The sequence below is a fragment of the Neoarius graeffei genome, chromosome 5 (assembly GCF_027579695.1).
Source record: "Neoarius graeffei isolate fNeoGra1 chromosome 5, fNeoGra1.pri, whole genome shotgun sequence".
Lineage (NCBI taxonomy): Eukaryota > Metazoa > Chordata > Actinopteri > Siluriformes > Ariidae > Neoarius > Neoarius graeffei.
The window spans coordinates 98,254,374-98,275,266 of record NC_083573.1 but is presented as its reverse complement, the minus strand read 5'-3'; positions in this window follow the sequence as shown (position 1 = coordinate 98,275,266).

Below are 20,893 nucleotides of genomic sequence, written 5' to 3'. Positions count from 1 at the left end.
AATTAATGGATGGATGAATTAATTAATGGATGGATGCATGCATGGATGGATTAATGAATGGATTGATGGATGAAAGAAATAACACAAAAGGGCATTCTAACTAGTCCCTCTCTTAAGATTCCACATATAAGCACTAGATTTTTTTTATTTTATTAGGTATGTAAATGTGTACATATTTAATTAGATAAAGCCTTCTTTACATAAATAAGTGTTTTAATACAAACAGCATTTGGAAGAAAACAGTAACTAACTGGTAAAGATATATTGTAATATCTGTTGTTGCTGTTGTTCTTGTTTAAAAATAATAATAACCTTATGCCCTCTTATCCCAGAGGAAGAACATGTTTGATCTGGGAAGGTTATGTCGATTTATACTCAAACCTTATCAGTAGTTTAGTTACTTTAACAACCCCTGTTCTCATTAAATAATAATTAGACAAGGCTGTATATTAACTCTGAATGTTGACCGTTACAAATTATACTGGCATAAGAACTTTATCAGGAAAAGATCATTCCCAGTTAACGTTTAGTCCTGAGGTTACTAGGTTATTAAAACATTAACGTATCTGGTGGCTCAAATATTATGACTTGTTTACCTTCCACTTATCCTGATGGAGGTCACAATGGTTCCATGCTGAGAAAGTCAGTCTAGACTTCTCTATCCCTATCCAAAGATTACAGCTCCTTCTGAGTGTCCTTATAAGGTGTTTTATGTACAGTACCTCTACCCGCAGGTCTCTCCCCTCACCTGAGGGATGCTTACTCTTCCAGGAGAGACCCAAAGCCTTGGACTTGGAGGTGATGATTTGCACAACATCTGATCTACAGACTCAGTGTTGTTATTATACGTACAATAAGATTTTCTGTTTTCATTTTTAAAAGAAAGGCTTCCTCACTGTTCAGTTTAATTATTTAAGCTACCAGATTACTTTTATTTAGGTTCGTATCAGCTGGAGCAGTTTACAAGCAATCAAAGAAATAATAAAGTACTGTCATGTTGTTGGACATCTGATAAACTAGAACAAAGCACTGTAAAAGCAAAACTTCTGAACCTTTATCATGATCTCTTTTGGAGTCCTATTGCTTCAAAGCAAGAAGGTTCTGGGTTCGAATCTGCCGGTCAACCTGAGGCCTTTCTGTGTGGAGTTTGCATGCTCTCCTTATGCCTGTGTGGGTTTCCTCTGGGTGCTCTGGTTTCCTCCCACAGTCCAAAAACATGCATATTAGTTCCGACTGAAAACTCTAAATCGTCCGCAGGTGTGAATGTGAGTGTGAATGGCTATCTGACTGTCTGTGTTAGCCCTGCTAACACAGACAGTCAGATAGCCCTGTAGTGTTAGGACCTGTCCAGAGTGAACCCCATCTCTTGCCTGAAGTCAGCTAGGATTGGCTCAAGATCACCTTTCGGTAGGATAAGCAGTAGAGATCATGGATAGATGGTTGGCTGGATAATCACAATTAGACAAAGGAAGACACCAGAGTTTCAGCTGTTCTTTAAGGAGTAAAATTGTTCTCATAACCCTCAGAGCAGATCATAATAATGTCCTGCACCTCTAAAAAGGAGGATAGGGCATAATAATAATAATAATAATAATAATAATATGTTAATCACAGGCGGCACGGTGGTGTAGTGGTTAGCGCTGTCGCGTCACAACAAGAAGGTCCGGGTTCGAGTCCCGTGGCCAGCGAGGGCCTTTCTGTGCGGAGTTTGCATGTTCTCCCCGTGTCCGCGTGGGTTTCCTCCGGGTGCTCCGGTTTCCCCCACAGTCCAAAGACATGCAGGTTAGGTTAACTGGTGACTCTAAATTGACCGTAGGTGTGAACGTGAGTGTGAATGGTTGTCTATGTGTCAGCCCTGTGATGACCTGGCGACTTGTCCAGGGTGTACCCCGCCTTTCGCCCATAGTCAGCTGGGATAGGCTCCAGCTTGCCTGCAACCCTGTAGAACAGGATAAAGCGGCTAGAGATAATGAGATGAGATGAGATGTTAATCACACCTATTCATCACACTCCTCACAAAACATATCCATGTAAGCAAGTGTATGAGTGTAGAATCTTTCCCATATAGATTGTACAGTATTGTGTAAAAGTCTTACGCACACTATTTTTTTCATCCAAATTTTGTTATAGATTTCTATTTGATGACTTCTACATTATTGACTTTATTAAAAAAGAAAACATAATGAAGGCTACTGGGTTTTGGTGCAAAATGAAGAAGTGAGTGTGACAGTCAAAGTGTCCAGAAGAACTGCGGCTGGTTCTGCAAGATGCTCAATAAAACCTACAGCTCATTTCCTTATAAACTGCACTCATTGGACCTGAGACTACTATTTTTTTTTTAAAGCAAAGGGTCGTCTCACACCAAATGCTGACTTTGTTTCATTTATTATGGCTTACTGATTACTGCTTATAGTATTTTTTTAATGTTGAAACATTTCATTTCATTATTTTTGAAGCCATTTTTGGTCTACAGCATTTCTTTACATGCACCTAAGACTTTTGCACAGAACTGTATACATAAAGATTCTACACTCACACTTACTGGCCACTTCTTTTAGGTCATCGCCATTGGCGTAGCTCGAGGTCAAGTATCCTTTCCAAGATCAAGGCACAGGGTGCTTGAAGCAGAGATGACTTGAGAGTCCAAGATGCGAATGAAACAGTCGAGGACAATGAGGGCAAGGTGTAGTAGGAGGCGGTCCAATGTCGACTGCTCTCTTTTGTTCTTGAAGCTTTCAGCGGCAGTGTTTTTTGTCAGCATGGTGTCTCTTATTGTTTTCAGCCTTGATGGAGCCAGAAAGACAGGACGTTCTCCAAAGCCTTCGGTTTTCTGCAACTGCTTCTCCGTTCTTCGGGTTGATGTTAAACGCTATCGGAGATCTTTTGATGCAGTCCTTGAAGCACTTTTTGTGTGCCCCTCTCTTTCTGTGGCCTTCAGTCAGTTCAGAGTAGAAGACTTTTTAAGGAACAGCACAGTAATCCTGGGTCTGTTCCCACTTTGGTCTCAGAACAGTCTCAGAGCTTCATGCTCTGGATTCCACAAAGCGTTGGAAACTTTTGCTCCATGTTAATGTCATTGCAAATTTGTCAGAGGTACATTCATGCTGGGAATCTTTCATTTTACCACGTTCCTAAAGTGTGTTCAAATCTGGGGAGTTTGAGGAACCAGTTTGAAATGGCGTATGGCATGGTCCATTTTTATGTTGGAAGGATCCATTAAAAGATGGGTAAATTGTGGCCATTAAGGGATGCACATTACTTGTTTGCTTACTTGTTTACTTACTTAAGCAAACCTGTGGTTCCAAAGAAGAACATAGGCCACTGACAATCTTCCTCCACTCTGTCTTGTTCTTTGCTTCTTTCTCCAATTGCTTCCAGGTGTAGCCAGCTGTCTGGATCTGTGTTGTTGTGTTCCATCTCCAGGTATTCCAGGGCAACCTCTCTTTCTTTTCCCCTGGAGGTTCCACTGTAATGCCTGTCTTGTGATGTTGTTCCTAGGTGTCTGTACAGTATGGCCAATCAACCCCCAGAGGGATGCACGTGATCAGCAATAATACTCAGACAGTATGAGGCATTCAAACAATGCTTGATTGGTCTTGAAGTTTCCAGTGTGTGCCGAGAAATCATTCCCCACACCATTACACAACCACCATCACCACCAGCCTGAACTATTGACAAAAGGCAGGTTCGAACCGCACGGCCAACGGGGGCCTTTCTGTGTGGAGTTTTCATGTTATCCCCATGTCTGGGTGGGTTTCCTCTGGGTGCTCTGGTTTCCCCCACAATTCAAAGACATGCAGATTAGGTAAAATACCTAGCCACTGGGTTTGTACAAGCCAATGTCAAGTCAAGTCAAGTTTATTGTCAAATATGCTATACTGTACATGCTCGACATACAGCACAGATGAAATTACAGTCCTCTCTGACCCACGGTGCAAACAGGCAATGCAGTAAATAAAAATAGAATAATTGAAATAAACAATACAAACAGTATAAAGACTCTAGATAAGAACTAGACATAGACTAAACACACACACACACACACACACACACACACACACACACACACATAAATTGGAGCAAATAAACAGTCAAGGGCACTTGAGGTATAGCAGGTAAACATGAAATAAGCAGTATAAACAATAAACTAATAGCTGTTTAGGTGCGGTCGTGCGGAATAGTGCAAATGAGCGAGGTAAAGTGAAATGTGCAGTCCCTGAGTTCAGTGTGTTAATGAATGTTGAGAGTGTGTGTGTGTGTGTGTGTGTGTGTGTGTGTGTGTGTGTGTGTGTGTGTTGGGGTGGGAACTGTGAGGGTGACATGTCAGATGCTGAAGGGGGGGCAGGGGGGTGTGCGAGCAGAATCTGTGGCAGGGGGCAGAGCGGGGAGGAGGGACAGAACAGGGAGGGAGTTGAGCCTCCTGACCGCCTGGCGAAAGAAACTGTTCTTGAGCCTGCTGGTTTTGGCCTGGAGACTCCGCAGTCTTCTCCCCGACGGCAGCAGACTGAAGAGGCTGTGAGACGGGTGGGTGGGGTCACCTGCAATCCTGATGGCTTTGCAGGTGAGGCAGGAGTTATATTATATCCATTAGAGAAGGGAGAGAGACACCGATGATCCTCTCAGCTGCTCTCAATGTGTACTTAGTGCTGGTCCCAAGCCTGGATAGATTGGGGAGGGTTGTGTCAGGAAGGGCACCTGGTGTAAAAAATGTATGCCAAAGGGGTTGAAAATCAATTGGGGCTTTGCCCTGTATTTATCCCCTGTTACTATATGTGATTTATGTGACAAATAAAATTCTGTTCTACAGGGTCACAGGCAAGCTGGAGCCTATCCCAGCTGACTACGGGTGAAAGGCGGGGTACACCCTGGACAAGTCGCCAGGTCATCACAGGGCCAACACATAGACACAGACAACCATTCACACTCACATTCACACCTACGGTCAATTTAGAGTCACCAGTTAACCTAACCTGCATGTCTTTGGACTGTGGGGGAAACCGGAGCACCCGGAGGAAACCCACGCGGACAACATGCAAACTCTGCACAGAAAGGCCCTCGTCGGCCACGGGGCTCAAACCCAGACCTTCTTGCTGTGAGGCGACAGCGCTAACCACTACACCACTGTGTCACCCCTACATTAAATCAAATAAATTAAACTTAAAATTAAAAGTTGCATAGATGCATTCAGAACCCATGCTGTGAAAGCCAAATGCCATCACTAGCATCTGCAGCAGAAATTGAGGTTCATCAAACCAGGTAATGTTTTTCCAATTTGCAAAAATAGAACACCAAAAATCCAGTTTCTGTGAGCCCATGCCCACTGTATCCTCAGATTCCTGTTCTTGGCTGAAAGGAGTGCAACCTAAAGTGTTCTTCTGTTTGTGTAGCCCATCAGTATGGCGTGTTCTAAGATGCTTTCCTGCTCACTACAGCTTTTCTGTTTTCTCAAGTCAGTCTGGCCATTGTCCTCTGGCCTCTCTCACATAAACAAGATATTTCCACCCACAGAACTGTGGCTCACTGGATGTTTTTTGGATTTCACGCTATCTTGTGTAAACTCTAGAGAATCATTAACAGAAGCTCTTGACCTGTGCATGCATGATTTTAGGATTGCATAATTCCACTGCTGCTGCCAGGTGACCAATTGGATAATCACATGACTGTGAAGGGGCGGCATGGTGGTGTAGTGGTTAGCGCTGTTGCCTCACAGCAAGAAGGTCCGGGTTCGAGCCCCGTGGCCGGCGAGGGCCTTTCTGTGCAGAGTTTGCATGTTGTCCGCGTGGGTTTCCTCCAGGTGCTCCGGTTTCCCCCACAGTCCAAAGACATGCAGGTTAGGTTAACTGGTGACTCTAAATTGAGCGTAGGTGTGAATGTGAGTGTGAATGGTTGTCTGTGTCTATGTGTCAGCCCTGTGATGACCTGCCGACTTGTCCAGGGTGTACCCCGCCTTTCGCCCGTAGTCAGCTGGGATAGGCTCCAGCTTGCCTGCGACCCTGTAGAACAGGATAAAGCAGCTAGAGATAATGAGATGAGATGAGACATGACTGTGAAAGTGTACAGGTGTTCCTACTATATTGGCTGGCTTTGTATGCAGGATACTTTACAAATACTCAGTGTAGTAGCTCCAATTTAAAGTGTGGATCCTTCTGTAGATCAGAGAGCAGTTTCACTCCTGATTCTCCTGATTTATTATATTTTAGATTCAGTTCTCTGAGGCGTGATGAGGGGTTTGACCTCAAAGATGAAGCTGGAGCAGCACAACCTTCATCTGTCATATTGTACTATTCCAGCCTGCAGATAGGAGAATTTTTAAAAAATATTTTACATATCTCCTGACCTTACTAATCAAAAGGAATTTTTTTTGCCTATTTTATTATTATTTATAAAGCTGCAATTCTATTTCATCCCTCCTAACAACCAGGGATTGGTGTTTAACAAGATACCTTAGATACCTGTGGGTGCACAGACCTGCCAAGATCTTTCCACAAGTCATCCATTATCAATGGCTATGAAGAGAAGCAGTAGGCAGTGATGCTACAGTGCCCAGGGAGCAGTTGTGGGTTAGGTGCCTTGCTCAAGGGCACTTCAGCCCAACCTCAGGCCATGGCTACTGTGGCAGCGGGCATGTGGTCAAGCATTGGTCTGTGACCGGAGGGTGGAGTCAGGGAAGGTAAGTGGCAGAATCACTGCACCTGATGTTTATTAACGTGTGTTTGTGTGTCTTCCCCAGTGACCGCAACCTATTTAAAGAGAGAGAGAGAGCAGAGGAGGAGAGCTCTCTCCCCAACCAGACGACTTGTGTGTGTGTGCATGCGTGGCTGGAGAGTATTGCAACTGAAAAGTGCAAAATAAAAGAGTTTTGTGAACTCAGTTCTGGCCTGCCGTCCTTCTGTGCTCCTCCCACTCATACGAACTGTCACAGCTACCCTTAGCAAAAAGAAGTTTATTCAAGTGTACTATGAGTATACTTATTTTTACTAAAACTGAGGAAGTATACTTGAAGTTGACTTTTTATAAACTATATTTTATATAGGGGCGGCACGGTGGTGTAGTGGTTAGTGCTGTCACCTCACAGCAAGAAGGTCTGGGTTCGAGCCCTGTGGCCGGCGAGGGCCTTTCTGTGCGGAGTTTGCATGTTCTCCCCGTGTGTTTCCTCCGGGTGCTCCGGTTTCCCCCACAGTCCAAAGACATGCAGGTTAGGTTAACTGGTGACTCTAAATTGACTGTAGGTGTGAATGTGAGTGTGAATGGTTGTCTGTGTCTATGTGTCAGCCCTGTGATGACCTGGCGACTTGTCCAGGGTGTACCCCGCCTTTCGCCCGTAGTCAGCTGGGATAGGCTCCAGCTTGCCTGCGACCCTGTAGAACAGGATAAAGCGGCTACAGATGAGATGATATTTTATATACAGTGGTGCTTGAAAGTTTGTGAACCCCTTAGAATTTTCTATATTTCTGCATAAATATGACCTAAAACATGATCAGATTTTCACACAAGTCCTAAAAGTAGATAAACAGAACCCAGTTAAACAAATGAGACAAAAATATCATACTTGGTCATTTATTTATTGAGGAAAATGATCCAATATTACATATCTATGAGTGGCAAAAGTAAGTGAACCTCTAGGATTACCAGTTAATTTGAAGGTGAAATTAGACTCAGGTGCTTTCAATCAATGGGATGACAATCAGGTGTGAGTGGGGACCCTGTTTTATTTAAAGAACAGGGATCTATCAAAGCCTGATCTTTACAACACATGTTTGTGGAAGTGTATCATGGCATGAACAAAAGAGATTTCTGAGGACCTCAGAAAAAGTGTTGTTGATGCTCATCAGGCTGGAAAAGGTTACATAACCATCTCTAAAGAGTTTGGACTCCACCAATCCACAGTCAGACAGATTGTGTACAAATGGAAGAAATTCAAGACCATTGTTACCCTCCCCAGGAGTGGTCGACCAACAAAGATCACTCCAAGAGCAAGGCGTGTAATAGTCGGCGAGGTCACAAAGGACCCCAGGGTAACTTCTAAGCAACTGAAGGTCTCTGTCACATTGGCTAATGTTAATGTTCATGAGTCCACCATCAGGAGAACACTGAACAATAATGGTGTGCATGGCAGGGTTGCAAGGAGAAAGCCACTGCTCTCCAAAAAGAACATTGCTGCTCGTCTGCAGTTTGCTAAAGATCATGTGGACAAGCCAGAAGGGTATTAGAAAAATGTTTTGTGGATGGATGAGGCCAAAATAGAACTTTATGTTGTAAATGAGAAGCGTTATGTTTGGAGAAAGGAAAACACTACATTCCAGCATAAGAACCTTATCCCATCTGTGAAACATGGTGGTGGTAGTGTCATGGTTTGGGCCTGTTTTGCTGCATCTGGGCCAGGATGGCATGCTATCATTGATGGAACAATGGAATCTAAATTATACCAGCGAATTCTAAAGGAAAATGTCAGGACATCTGTCCATGAACTGAATCTCAAGAGAAGGTGGGTCATGCAGCAAGACAACGACCCTAAGCACACAAGTTGTTCTACCAAAGAATGGTTAAAGAAGAATAAAACTAATGTTTTGGAATGTCCAAGTTAAAGTCCTGACCTTAATCCAATCAAAATGTTGTGGAAGGACCTGAAGCGAGCAGTTCATGTGAGGAAACCCACCAACATCCCAGAGTTGAAGCTGTTCTGTATGGAGGAATAAGCTAAAATTCCTCCAAGCCAGTGTGCAGGACTGATCAACAGTTACTGGAAACGTTTAGTTGCAGTTATTGCTGCACAAGGGGGTCACACCAGATACTGAAAGCAAAGGTTCACATACTTTTGCCACTCACAGATATGTAATATTGGATCATTTTCCTCAATAAATAAATGACCAAGTATGATATTTTTGTCTCATTTTTTTAACTGGGTTCCCTTTATCTACTTTTAGGACTTGTGTGAAAATCTGATGATGTTTTAGGTCATATTTATGCAGAAATATAGAAAATTCTAAAGGGTTCACAAACTTTCAAGCACCACTGTATTTAAGAATAGTATAGTGAAGTATACTTGGCTTATACTGAAAAGTATAAACAAAAGTCTAAGACTAAGTACATTAATACTAAGACTTACACTTATACTTTAATACTAAAACTTATACTTTAGTATACTTTTTACATTTTTCTGCCACAAAGTACTAACACTTAGTATATCTTGCTCCAAGTGCATGATAAGGTCAAGTCATTGACTCATGCTTAACATTTAATTTATATATTAATGTAATATAATGCTGGAGTTTAAAACTTTACAGTATATAGTATGTATGCTCAATTGCATTACCTTTATGTACCTTAAAATCATACACAAAACCAGAAAAACTTTTGACTTTTTATTGATCAAGAGACCATTATGTTTACAATTTTCATGCAAATGTGCACTTTTTCCTTTCATTTTCTCCAGTAAGGAAGGACTTGATTTCATAGGTCTTTGTTTTTGAAATGTTTGAAATGTTTGAAAATATATCAAACTTGTTTTCAACATTCTGTCTTGTGATTTTGTAAATGCATCACACTCTTGTGTACATACAGTATGAGTAAACTTTAAGAATACTTTAAGGAGTATATTTCCAGTATATAAATAGTAAGCTACAAGTAATATGCCAAGCAAACTTAAAGTATAACAAGTAAACTAGTGAAATAACCAACATTAATAACAGTATACTTAAAGTATACAATAATAAACTAAAAATAGGGACTCGAAGTATATAACTAGTACAATGGCAGTATATCGATGTGTACTTGTGGTATACTTTAAGCATACGAGAGGGATATACCAAGTACATTGATAGTATATAGATGAGTGTACTTGTTGTATACTTTAAAGTGTACTTTTGCAAACTTAAAATGAACTTTAAAGTCTACTTTTATAAACTTGAAATGTTCCAATTTAGTCCAAAAAAGTATTAAATTTGTATACTTTCTAGTACACTAAAAGTACATAGTCTGTAGTATACTTGCTATACTTATACTGAAGCATACTTAATAAAATGAACTTTAAGTATACTACTTTTTGCTAAGGGTACCCCATGTTAACCTAACCTGCATGTCTTTGGACTGTGGGGGAAACCGGGGCACCTGGAGGAAACCCACGCAGACACAGGGAGAACATGCAAACGCCACACAGAAAGGCCCCCGTTGGCTACTGGGCTCAAACACAGAACCTTCTTGCTGTGAGGCGACAGTGTTAACCACTACACCACTGTGCCACCAGAAGTGCATCCATTCTAACCAAATGTCCATACCAGCGTAATCTATTCTGCTGTAACATAGCCTTCTCCTTGTCACAGAAGACCGATCAAGAACCTCAGCATTGGTGACACAATCATACCATTTGATACTCAGAATTGAACGTAGATATCTTTGATGAAATTTCTCTGGTTGTTTTACTTGATATCGGTATGTAGTCCATGTTTCAGAGCCATACAAAAGACAGTGTGTGCAGAGGGTTACAGACTTGGGTGCACAGTCTGAGCCCACTTGGCTGTTACCAGAACCTCGATTCCATGGCAAGACATAAGTCAGGATGACAGGCACTGGAGAGTTGCAAGCTGGTAGATGGCCGTTGGCTCCCTAGGAGTTCATCCACTCTTTGCAGATTTTTTTTTTTGTTCTACTGAGTGTCTACCCACCCACCTACACTGTTTAGGGGCAAACAAGTAGGTTGAGCCAGTTTAGTCGCCAGCCAACCGACCATGAAAACAAGTAATACCAGGTCACATGTTTACTGGTAGCACCCAGTCTGACTCAGACAGCTGGTCAAACTGACCAAGATGTGTAAGTAATCAAACTGTCTGACCTGAAAAAAATTGGTCAGGATGAATTATTAGGGGACCAGCCCCCAAGATGTGGTCCAAAGCCACAGAAAAGGAGAGGAAAGAGCTGGTGGTCTCAGAAGTCACCAGAATGGAGGATGAAGAGCTAAGGATCAGAGCTGTGAGCCAGCATCAGTAAGGAAGGTGGACAAACTGGGAGGCAGTTGCCAACAGAGTTGTAAAGTGGACCGACATGTGGAAGATCCTTCAAGCAAGACTGAGCTTCCTCATCAGGTCCACCTATGACACCCTCCAAAGCCCCCAGAATTTATACCTCTGGTACAGCTCAGAAACCTGCTGCAGCCTTTGTGACACACAAAATCCAAGCTTGCAGCACATCCTCACTGGCTGCAAAACAGCTCTGACCCAGGGCCAATATAGATGACACTATGACCAAGTGCTCCAGAAACTGGCAGAGGTGTTTGAGGAATGCAGGCTCAAATCCAACAAAGCCAGCCCGTCATCCTCCAAACCATGCATAGGTTTCTTTAAACAAGGAGCAGAAGCAGGAAACATCAGCCAGAGGGAGTGGTCCATCTTGAAACCTGGATGTAAGTGGCAGATGAAGGTTGACCTTGACCAGCAGCTCAAGTTCCCTCCTGAAATAGTCATTACTTCCCTATGGCCAGATATTATTCTGTGGTCCAGCTCTGCCAAGACAGTAATCTTGGCAGAACTCACAGTACTGTGGGAAGAAATGATGGAGGCAGCCTTTGAAAGGAAAAAGGAAAAGTACAGTGAGCTTGCTGTAGCAGGGTGGAAGGTATGTACCTACCCCATCAAAGTTGGATGCAGAGGCTTCGCTGGAAAATCCACTCAGCAGCTACTGAAGAACCTTGGAGTCACCGGGCCTAAGCAGAAGAAGGCCCTCAAGGAACTGGCTGAGGATGCAGAGAAAGGGAGCTTCTGCCTCTGAAGAAGAGACCCAAAGTGGGGGAACCAAGGATCTTAGGGCCAGCCACAGGGAGTGGTAGGAAGACGTCCCAATCGCTGCCCCACCACCTAGACATGCTCTGGGTTCAAAGGGGTGAAACATCTGTGAAGGGTGGCTCCCAGCTGACGACCTTGTGGCTGGCCCACTGGCACCGGCAGAGGTGCGACAGGCAGCAATGCCCTGCAGGTAACACCTGTGCTTCCAAATAAATTACAATCAATCAAGTTCCATTAGTGTTAGGTTCTTTTGGACCGGAGAAACTTTTTCATTGTTCAAAGAACTGCTGAAGGAAGTTTGCGTGTCCACATTACAGGAAATGAGAATGATCATAGTTCTTAAAATGCCATTTTGAGGGACTTTTTTTAGGTCCTACTTCAGGGTAGGTTCTCTCCCAGAACAAGAGGAACCATGAGTGACGTAGGTGTACGGTGATTGGTTGAACATATGAGCCAGTGCATCACCTGCAACCAAGTCAAGTCAAGTCAAGTTTATTTGTATAGCGCTTTTAACAACAAACATTGTCGCAAACCAGCTTTAGAGAATTTGAATGGCTTAAAACATGAGCTAATTTTATCCCTAATCTATCCCCAATGAGCAAGCCAGTGGCAATGGTGGCAAGGAAAAACTACCTCAGACGACATGAGGAAGAAACCTCGAGAGGAACCAGACTCAAAAGGGAACTCATCCCCATTTGGGCAACAACAGACAGCATGACTATAACATTAACAGTTTTAACATGAAGACAGTTTCGTTGATGTTGCAACTCTTCATTGATGGAAACTTGAGTGCAAAACTGTTCATGACAACTGCAGTCCTAAAGTTAGCAAGTCAACTGTAGTCCTCAGTCATAAAAGCATTACTGTAAGAGTCCAGAGCGTCTTCCAAGTATTACTTTCAACTGTCCATATGGGTCCGTCTTCCACAGGAACGTTTAAAAAAAAACAGCATTAAAAAAAATTGTGAAAAACATTAGCTGTAAACAACAGTTCTTAAAGTTAGCATTAAAAAATTAAAAAAAGCAAATTACATGGACAAATGCACCAACAGAGATGTGCGATGGAGAACTGCGATGGAGGAAATATTATGTGATTGATTTTGATGCGTCTCAGCAAAATATAGTAATTTTAAAAAATAGCATCAATGAGGCTGGAGCTCATACCAGCCACTGTTGTTGTGTGTGAGTTTGAAATCCAATCAATCCTGTAGTAGTTGTAGTGATTTTTCTGAAATTGCATATGACCCCTATGTAGCCACATCCATGGCAGGTAGCACCACTTGGTGAACAACTCTTGTAGGAATATGTCTTTAGAGTCTTCTGGGTGAGTTTCAGTGAAGACATCCTAACAGTTTACGAACAGTAGTGTTTAATATGACGAGTCACCCAAAATTTTCAAATGCCCATAAAATGTTAAATATGACAGATGGCACCACCATCTTGACAACTTTTTTACATACCAACCTGGGGAACATTCCATATGAGTTTGATCAAAATTTGATCACTCCTGTAGGAGGAGTAAAGATTTTTGTGAAATTGCACATGACCCCTGTGTAGGCTCATCCATAGTAGATGGTGCCACCTGGTGAACAATTCTTGTTGGAATATGTCTTTAGAGTCTTCTGGGTGAGTTTCAGTGAAAATGTCCCAGCAGTTTATGAAGAGTAGCGTTTAATATGACGAGTCACCCCAAAATTTCAGAAGCCCATAAAATTGTAAATATGACAGGTGGCGCCACCATCCTGACATTTTTTATGCATACCCACCTGGGGGACATTGTATGTGAGTTTGATTGAAATCCAATCAATCCTATAGGAGGAGTAGCGATTTTTGTAAGTTGTGAACGGACGGACGACGGACAGACGACGTGTGATTGCATAAGCTCATCCGGCCTGGCCTATGGCCAAATGAGCTAAAAAAGCCCTTGAAGTTATGTTGTTCTCAGGGGAGAACCACAGTGGGTAGTTCCTGTCAATCAGCCCCGGAAGTGTTTGGTCCAAAAGCACGTAATATGTCTGATGCAACTTTGCAAAGTGTAGTACACAGTGGTATTGAGTCATACTGGATGGTAAGTGTTTGACTAGTCCAGGTGAGTGTTGAGAGGCAGCAAGGTGTTGAGTAACCTTACTGTCTAAGGAAACAAACTGTTGCAGATTCTGCTGGTGATGGGTGAAGGGTGAAGAGTCCATGGGATGGCTGAGAGGAATCACTCACAAAACTGGTGGTGTTGCAGGTTGTTGTATGAGGTGTTGATGGTGGGTAGAGAGACCCTGGTGATCTTTATTCAGCTGTTCTCACAATTCACTGTAGGGTCTTGCGGTTGGAGACTGTCCAGATCCCGTACCACATGGTGAGACAATGTCAGCTGGTCACACACCAGCACTGTGATGTACAGTAAGTGCATAAGACATAAATAGAGAAATCATTTAAACACACACACGCACAGAGTATACAGTATATACCATGTATTCTGTATACCACTGTCCACTGACCTAAACGTACACTTTTTAAGACACACAGACAAAGGCACTATTGTTTCCATGAGTTGGAGATTATTAAACAGGACATTAACTAATTTACTCACAGACATGATCACAAATATTAATATAAATTACTTGTTAGTAAAGGATAGGATAATAAAGGATTAAGGGTCTCATGTCTCCATCTACTGGCAGCAATAATCAGTGCACATTTAGATCCCAACATTTTGAGTCGTCTAAATCTTCAAAATGTTAGTGTAAATTCCAGAAACTTCACTGTAAATTCACTGTAGAAACTGCAAAAACTGCAAAAAAAAAAAATGCAACTAGTTGAGTCTTAAAATAAAAATCATTGCAAAAATCATTGGCTGAGGTACATTATCAAATATTATTCATCATTTAATGATTGGAACAAGCTCCAAAACTATACCGGATATTCATGATATTCAATAAGACACAACACCTTGTGGCTTAGCTTAAGCCTACTAAGGCAAAGTCATCTCTTGTATGCAGCTGGGCCAAATGGATGACATCTGAAAACAGGATGGTTTATCCTTAAGATTATCCATTTCTGTACGCCCAGACATGATTCACTAGTTTTATCAGCTCTGTGTGGTCAAACCCACAACTCTTGTACTGTATCAGTAGCCTAACCAATGTGACCAGTGCTTAAGCCTGAGGGACTGGAACACCAACAGTGGATCTATCTAGAGGTGATTTTAGGAACTATGAGGGCCCCAGGCAGGAACATGGTTGCATCTTTTTCCCTTTATTGACACATTAACGAGATGAGTTTATAAAGAGTTAGAAATCCATCCATCCATCCATCCATCCATCCATCCATCCATTATCTATACTGCTTATCCTACTGATGGTTGTGGGCCATGGTTGTGAGCCGGTCCCAGCTGACTTTGGGCTTGAGACAGGGTACATCCTGGACAGGTTACCAATCTATTGTGGGGATAAAACAAAGACAAACAGCCATTCACAATCAAATCCACATGTATGGGCAATTTAGTGTAGCCACTTGACCTAATCTGTCTTTGGGCTGTGCAAGGAAACCAGAGCACCCAGAGGAAACCAACGGAGTGTGACGGTCCCTGCCTCATTGTCTCTGCAGTTATTGTGGATAAGTTCCTGTGTCTGTGTGTTCTCTAAGGCTACATCCACACGACAACGGCAATGAGATTTTTTTTTAGCGGGTAAAAAAAATATCGCATCCACATGGGCAACGGATCAGTAAAATATCAGGTACATATGGCAACGCAACGCTTGCTGAAAACGATGCAATACACATGCCACACCTCTACGTGCGCTGTAAGACGGTCCCATCGGAGACACCAGAACAATAGAAGAAGTAGGACGCATGCGCATAAACCCCTTCCTCTACCTGGCGTGAAGCACTCACAGGAACAAGCACACAACAACAAGAAGAAGATGGCTGCAACTACGTGAGGAAATCGTGCCTTCTGTGTGTACAAATTAGTTTTATTAGTGTACATAGTTTTATATAACTTAATTTTCTTATTGTGTGTGAACATTTTGAAAAGCATTTTTATATAATTTATATAACTTTTTATATTGTGTGTGAACATTTTGAAAAGCAGTCTTATCCAATAAAAAAAAGAAGTTCAAGAAATGGTTCAGTTACTTGTTTATTTAAAAGAAAAGCTGTATACAAAAGTGAATGCAATGCAGTGGTTCATACAAAACAGTCTGTTGAAGGGTCTTCTGACCCTTTTCCCCTCTGCCTCCATTATAGTCAGGTAACTGTTGCTTTGTGTGGAAGGCTGTACTTTCTGTTCATCAAAGCAGGTGTAAATTGTCTGTCTGGCAGGTCAGTCACATCAGTCAGGTTAATGTGTAAACAATTTCAAAAGATTATTATCCAATAGAAAGCAGGCAAGAAATGGTTTGAGTCACTCTTCTTCTTTTGGCCCGTCTAGTTACACGCCGTGGTGGGTTTAAAAGAATCTGACACGTGTGGTCGTGTAAGCGTCTCTGCCGCTCGCCTAGTTGGTATAACACCTGTACATTTTGCTTCAGTAATGCGAATAAACTTAGCAGCGACTGCAGCACTGAAACTACTACTACTCTGGGGACCGCCATTGTTGCTGTTGTTGTTACGAATGATGCGCGCGAGAGTGCTCCTTGTTCTAGTTATGTGGTTGTGACGTCATCATAAACAAATCCGTTCTACTCATCCAGATGACTTCACAATGGCGCCGTTGCCAGATTTTTCCACTCTGGAACCCGTTCTCAAAAAATATCGTTTTGGGGCACCCAAAACGCCGGTGCCGTGTGGACGCCAGGCCGAAACGCTAAAAAATTTTATCAGATTCACCCGAATCCGTTGCCATGTGGACAGGGCCTAAGGTGATCTAAGGGAAGTGATCACGCCAACCAGATTTGGAGCACCTGGGATGCGCGCTTCCGCAGCTTAAAAACATGGGTCTACATTGCTCTCTCTCTCTCTAACTCTCTCTCTAACTCACTTGGACTGACTCCTGCTGGTAACAGCATGTTTTGCTTTGTTTGGTTTTTGTCTTACAACATTACATTATTTATTATGTTCATACATGCACGTCTACGTTACTGATATTACTGATAGACACATTTCATATTTGTATTGGTTTCTTCAGTTGTTTTTTTTGTAATAAGTATTCAGACTCACCATCTGCAGCTGTGTCCTTCCCTATTTTGTCATGGCCTAGGAGCAGGGTTGTGACAATTGGGGGCTCGTCTGGGATCTTTCCGGTTTATGCTGCGATGTTTAGGTAGGATTGGTGTCTATGTGTTTGGATTTGTTTTATTTGGCTGCCTGGTCATGCAGTTTGGTGTTTGTTGGTTTGTATTTTTTGGGACAATGATGGGGTATGTTATTTTGATTGTAGTTTGTACTGGGGCAGCACGGTGGTGTAATGGTTAGCACTGTCGCCTCACAGCAAGAAGGTCCTGGGTTTGAGCCCCGTGGCCGGTGAGGGCCTTTCTGTGTGGAGTTTGCATGTTCTCCCCATGTCTGTGTGGGTTTCCTCCGGGTGCTCCGGTTTCTCCCACAGTCCAACGACATGCAGGTTAGGTTAGTTGGTGGCTCTAAATTGACCGTAGGTGTGAATGTGAGTGTGAATGGTTGTCTGTGTCTATGTGTCAGCCCTGCGATAACCTGGCAACTTGTCCAGGGTACATCCTGCCTCTCGCCCATAGTCAGCTGAGATAGGCTCCAGCTTGCCTGCAACCCTATAGAACAGGATAAGTGGCTACAGATAATGGATGGATGTATAGTTTGTATTGTGTGAATTTTTATTTGGCTCTAAGTGGGAGTTTGTGTGTTGGACCTCGCACCTGTGCGTAAAGTATGTTTAGAGCACGCGTGGCGTGCCTGGACCCTTTGTTCTTTTGTTTACCTGTGGTGGTAAACTTCTGTTTGCTCCTGTACATGTTGGATTGGAGGAAAGGACACATGCTTGGGTATGATTTGGTGGGGTGAGTTATGGCTTGTTTATTGTTTGGTATTAGCTTTTTTATTGTTGTTTGTTTCTTGTCTGCGTTTTTTTGTCTTTTTTTTTTCTTTTTGTGGAGAGAGCTCTTGTTTGGTAGCCAGTGGTTGTTTACGCTAGTATCGGATGGCTTGGATGACACTTGTGTGTTGCCTTGTGCGTGATTGATGTGAAATGGTTCAGAGTTTTTCCTTGTATGTTGTACCAGTGATCCCCTTTGGGATACGTTGAGTGTATTTTGTGTAGTGTTGTGGCGAACGTGGGTTAAGCTTTGCTTGGGAGCATGTCCATGGTTTCAGGAGGGTTGCTAGCTTGCTAATTGCTTTCTTGATCCAGCAGTCTTCAGTGCATAAATACCCACCACAAGTAGCTGCATGAAGACTAGGTAGGAGCTTAGGTAGCTGGGTAGGTTGTTAGATAGTGGGGAAACTCTGTACCTAGCAGGGAACTTGTCCTTTTTGTGCACACAAGTAACCTCGTTGTGTTTTTCTAGCCTTACTATATTTAAGTTGTTTCTAGGCATAGCTTGTTGTAATGTCAGACATCAAATTGTGTATTGCTGCTCCATCCCAAAAAGCCTTGGATGCTTGCACAATAGCGCAATTGCCTGAGATTGCTGAGCATTATTCAATCTTCAGGAGAAGATTACAGTGCTAGAAGCACGTGTCCAGGCTTTAGAGAAGGTCAGTGAGCATGAGAACAGTGTAGTTTCTGTAGAGGAAAGTCTGGATGCCCTAGGTGGAGTTAGCAATCCCCCAACTCTGGCATTAGAGCCCTTACAGCAGGGCAAATGGGTGACGGTTCGGTGGCATAAGCGTAGAGCCAAAGCTACCACTGATGCTCGCCCACAGGAGCACCACTCCCCTCCGCATCATGTGTCGAACAGGTTTGCTCTCCTTAGTGATGCACCTGCTGAGAAACCTGAAAGAGCTCTGGTTATAGGGGACTGTATCATATGGCACGTGAAATTAGCTCAGCCTTTAGGGGCACCAGCAGCTTTAGTCAGGTGTATACCGGGAGCCAGGGCGCCAGACATAGCAGGTAATCTTAGGTTCCTAGGCAAGCACAGGTTCTCAAAGATAGTTATCCATGCAGGAGCTAATGATATATGCCTTCGTCAGTCTGAGGTTACTAAGAGTAACTTTGTAGAGGTGTTTAAATTAGCGAAGGCGATGTCCGATACTGTAGTATGCTCTGGCCCCATCCCAATGCGGCGTGGCAATATAGCTTACAGCAGGTTATGGTCGCTGAACTGCTGGTTGTCCAGGTGGTGCTCTGAAAACAGTGTGGGCTTTATAGATAATCTCATTTCCTGCAGCATAGGTCATAGTCTCAGAACAGGCCTAGTTAATTTCTGACAATCCAGAGCCAAGGCCAGGGAGCAGACAAACAGGCTAAACCGACTGTCTGCTAGCTGCACAGAGTCATCACTCAGGGTCCACTACATCGAGACTGTGTCTGTTCCCCAAGCTAAACAAAAAGGTAGAAATATTCAGAGAGTTTGTTCCAGTAACCTAATCAATATAAAATTAGATCATACTGACTGTACAGCTGCTGCCAGCACCTTTGATCTAAAGGTGGGGCTATTAAATATTAGATCTCTTACATCTAAAGCGCTAATGGTTAATGAACTCACTACTGATCAGGAGTTTAATGTACTTTGTTTAACTGAAACATGGATTAAGCCTGTAGGTTGAATTGGGATTAATTAAATTATAAATTATGTAATAATTGATAATTAAATTAATCAATTTATAAATAAAGATCAGTCTCATAAAATCTTAAATTATTAATCTTAATACTCACCGTGAATGGTTACACTCAAGATTAATGGTAGCTCTGTATTAGATGGGAAACCCAGTTGTATACAAAAGCTAAATTCTGAAGGAAAAAGGAGTTCTAAATAGTTGACCTTGTGAATAAACAACAGGAACAAGTAAAATGCAATTCAATTTTATTAGCTTTTATTTGTCTACTACTCACTAATAATAATAAACTCAAAATACATTCAATGTCAGCAAAGGTAATAACAAGACAAAACAATGGAACAATTACACCTGGACTATAAATTTGAGGGAAAGAGAGAGAGAAAGAGATAGAAGGAAAAAGAAAAGAATCCCTTGTGTGTGCGTGTGTGTGAGGCTAGGGCAAGCCGATGCGTGTGTGTGTGTGTGTGTGTGTGACCTAGCTTGTCGTTAGCTAAAACAAAGGAATGTTAGCTAAAACAAAGGAATGTTAGCTAAATAGAACAAAGGATTAGCTCTGTGGCTAATGTGTGCTTTGTGTAGGTATCTGTGGGCAGATGCTAATGACTAGCCACTCTGGCAATGCTTAAACAAAATGGCGGTCAGTGCCTAGGTGTCGTATCACAGGTAACTCAATGAGGAAGGTATCAAAATGGCGTCGGAAAAATGGCGCCTGCAGGCCTAGTCGAGAACACAAGCCTATGAGCTAGCGTATCACCCTGAGGTAGCTAGCAATAAGTTGCTAAGGAGAATCTGACCACGCTACAGCTGGATCCAAACACTGCACTTAACAACAATTTCCAACAGACTATCTAGGCAAAGAACTCAACGCGAGAGAGAGAGAGAGAGTGTATATGTGTGTGTAATAGGTGTTGGATGGAGAGAACTAGGCCTTGTAGCGGTCTAGCCTCGGAGCTTAAAATAACAAACTTGTCGCTGCGCTGCTAATCAGATAGGGAAGCTAGCAATGGAGTTAAGGAAAGATATCATGCAAGATACCCTGTCTAACAAGTTCAAAGAAAAAAAAAAACAGAACCAAAACAAACAATAAAAACAAACAATAAAAACAAACACCTTCCGTGTCTGAGCGGGTATGCTAAATAGCTCAAAGCTTAAACATGACCCTAACAACCATCTGAATAAGCTACAAATTAAAAATTTGCCCAAGTGCCTACTCAATGCGATGGAAGTTCTTTCTCCGATGTCCGCGCTGAGGGTCGCAGTCCGAGGAGAGGAGGTTAGCGGCGCGTTGCGTCCAACCGCGGCTAACGAAGCAGGGAGATGAAGGCCTAGCTGGCCCACGGTGCTTCAGGAGAAACCTCCGGTGATGCGTCGACGAGGAAAAGGCTGAGAGGAGCGAAGCTGTCCGCAAATGCCTCTTAGCGTGGAAAACTACTT